The sequence below is a fragment of the Mixophyes fleayi genome, chromosome 8, assembly GCF_038048845.1.
Source record: "Mixophyes fleayi isolate aMixFle1 chromosome 8, aMixFle1.hap1, whole genome shotgun sequence".
NCBI classification, from domain to species: domain Eukaryota; kingdom Metazoa; phylum Chordata; class Amphibia; order Anura; family Limnodynastidae; genus Mixophyes; species Mixophyes fleayi.
In genome coordinates, this window is record NC_134409.1 from 88,856,003 (window position 1) to 88,859,914 (window position 3,912).

Sequence of the window (3,912 nt, forward strand, 5' to 3'; positions counted from 1 at the left end):
CCCCCAAACTGCAAGAAAATATCAAATAATTGAAAAGGAATTAAAAACTACCAAAATGTTTTTCCATCTTCAGTATGTCCCCCCATTTCTAAATATGGTATTATTTTTGCAGACAAAAATAAGCTTAACTGCAAGTTCACAGACAAGAGGTAAAGCATATGTAATTACACACACACACACAGTAAATACAGTACATGTAACAGATTAGGTATGCATATTACTAACCCAGAAATATGAAAGCATATTGGAATGCAGGTCTAGCAGAAATTACTGCTGGGAGGGATCCAAATGCATTGCTTCCCAGCTTTCAAGTTGGATATTGCATCTGTCTGCATTTGGTACAGCTAGATGTAGACACAGGATATTTAGTACACTTAAAAGTATTACTAAATAATACTAGTGTTTTTTAAACAGAATATATTTGATTCACAAAAATCCAGGACTGTTGGACATTAATCTTTAGGAGACCACATGAAAATGGACTTGGTAGTAGGATTTAAACAACATGCCACAAATTATTATTTTTTGCATGGTTTACTACTTAAGACTCTTCAATAAGTGTTTAACAAGATTTAAATAAATAGCTTTACTAAAAAGATAGAATGACCCACCACCCCCCCCCCCAAAAAAAAAAAAAAAAAATACTCCTTCACCAGTTTCCATTGACAATGTGGAAAGTTTGTCAGCTATCACAGAGTCGGCATCACTGTGTGCATAATACAGTACATATTTTAAAAGTGTTTTAATTTATTTTTTTTTAAAACCGAATATAAATGGGAAAAGCCAAAAAGGCACCACACCCCACACATACATCATAGGTCCCAAAAAAATGAAATAAAAATGGTCACTCATTCATATAGGTTAACTTATCTATTGTTAAGATGCATTGCTTTCCTTAACGGAATTCTCCTTTTCTGTAGTTTATTAAAGTTCAAACAGCACCAAAATGTAAAAAATTTTTTATATATATATATATATATATATATATATATATATATATATATATATATATATATATATATATATATATATATATATGAACTGGTAGTGTGTAAGAGAATAATCACTTATTAATCTAGCAAACAGTAAACTGCATTTCAATAGCGTGCTGGGATATTAAGTTATTTGGTTATATTTCCTAATGTCCAAGAAACGTGTCACAGTTTAAAGAGGTCTGTTAAACTGGCCGGGTGGCGAACAATCTATACAAGCCTACATTTGCACCTGTAGATGGAGTTCACTAGATACTGTAGACTTATTATAAACTTTCAAGGATGAATATATGACCACTTGTAGACAAAAGAGTGGGGGAGTAAAATAAAGAAGGAGAAAAGCCAAAAACAAACAAAACAAATAAAAGCAACAACACTATCTTTTCAATTTGACAAAAAGGGTACCCAGGCCATTTTTAAAATAGATTAAATCACATAAACAGCAGCAAGTTTACCCTGCCGTTTTTGGGTCCATTGTGCGATAGCTTCTACGCACAGTGCTTTGCATCATTTGGCTGGCCTGCCCACTGCAGCTGGACTGTAACTGTACTAAAAAGGCCATGGGTGAGCACTCAAGTGACCTCCATGGTCCCACGATTGCATTGGTCAGGCTACTAAGGCTGGGTACATACTACAGAATTTTCCGACCAATGAGTTATCTACAATGATTATACTTGCGACTGAAGTTCCGATCAGACAGTCGATTAATGGGTACACACTATACACGTTTTAAACGATTTTTGCACAACTAACCATCCTGCAAGCGCCTCCAAAAAATTGTGATTCGTACACACTGAAATATATGGCCTCCCTGTGTTTCTCTTGCTTCTGGATGTTTGATTAGCGATTAGGTGATGCTTCTCCGTGTGAGGGTAACTTTGGTCTTCCTGTTGGGGTCTTGTGAGATGTCTATCCCTAGAAACAGGGCAAACTAACCCCCCTGCCCGTGTCATTTATAAGAGCTATAAACTCAGAGCAAAATCACCACCATCACAGTATAAACGGCACTAGAGCTATAAACAGAGCAAAAGAGCTATAGACCAAAACTGCAAAACCAGCTATAAGCATTTCCCACACCAGCAGCGTATTTAGGTTGGCTGTTACTGTGTATACTGTCTCGTCTCTATTTTCCCCCCTACTCCCCATTTCTATTTCCATCACAAGTTGCGCCACGGCAGAAACAAGGAAACAACCAACAAGCTCGGGAACTGGAATACCCGGACCATCCGTTACGGCAGCAACAACCTTCAAAATACAAAAACCAAGCGCAGACGACCCAGGTAAGCCCTCCCAAAAGGGTTTCTGCCACCCACTCCTACACTACATCTTTGTGCATAGTGTATGTTCACTTGTAACTGCACATCTACTACGATGTATTTTACGGTTTATTTTAATATAAATGGCCACAATTGAACAGCAAGCTTGTGGTCTTTTTCCATCCGCTAGGAATACACGTTGTATACATTTGAATACAGGTACACAAATGTCCTATGGAGCATATAAAACTGGTTTATTATTGCTTCTCCATTAAAAGCACATTATTCCCATTTGACAGACCTTCTAACACCACACCACGTGGGAGAGGTAGAGACAATATTATAAATTGAAACACACACACCCAGATCGCTGTTTGAGGAACTATTGGCAGTTGGTCAAGCAATTAGTCGCGATTTCCCACACACTGTACGATCGGAAGGCAGTTGGAAAGAGATTTATAGCTTTGCTGAAGAATCAAACGAGACGACAATCATTCAAGTATACACACTAATGCGATATTGGCCCGAATGGTCGTTCATCACTCGATTGACCCAATAATCAGCTAAAAAAGACTTGTTGTGTGTGCCCAGCCTTATAATGAAAGCAGTAGCAACCCAATATATGCAATCATGAGGCTGCAGAGCATACAAGAAGCAACTTGCAGACTATTAGTACAGTATAGCTGCAAAGCAAATAAGGTTTTTGAATCGGCCCACTATATTGCTGGAACAGAGCATCCCTTCAGGCAAATGTTAGAACCTTCAGATAACTTTCAATTAACAGCAGACACAGGTTGGTTATCTAAAAATCTGTAAATAATACAAAAGAGTGTTTGGTTCCTGTTAATGAAACCGCAATAGCCTTATGACAAAACTCAAAAAAAATGGTGTTAAACAGTTGCTGATGCACACAAAGCAACAAGTTATGAGGGGTGTGTGATGTAATTGAATTGTCTTTCTACACTACAAATTATTTTGGTAGGGGCATGCAGGGCTTTAGCACAAATACCACACACTATTATAGTACCTTAAAGCAAATAGAGAATATAAACATGTAACTACAAGTCATATTACAGTACTCAGTACATACTTCTCTATAGCATAACCCCCCAGAAATCTTACAGAGGTGGAAGAGATCCTTCAGCACATGTATGCAGGGTTGACATAACAGAGAATGCTACATGTTTATTACTTTAAATTAATTTATTCGGTAAAAAATAATTAAAAGCTGTGCAGACATGTTCTCATGCTACATTTTGGATTGGTCATCTCCATATTAAAAGGCAACCACAAAAAACTATGTTTATTTGCAATGTAATTATGTTCAGTGAAATCTTCTAATTGGCACTACATGCGCAGAGCACAAACAAAAGTAGGGGGAAAAAAAAGGCTTCTGTCGAAAAGTACATGATCCAGTGCTAAATTCTGAGAACAACATAAATGGAAAAAATGAAAATATTCTAGTTGTAGGAGAAAGAAAGCTATTAAACCACTGAAAAAAGACCCAACTTAAATATGTTATTCAATCTGGTCACTAATGTGGCAATCGACACTGCCGTCCCTGCAAACAGTGCCTTGTATTGTTTTGTTTAACAATTACTTTGTGCGTCTAAAATTTCATTTGCAACCTCATTTTTGTGTTAAAAAATAAAGCAAAGCCTAAA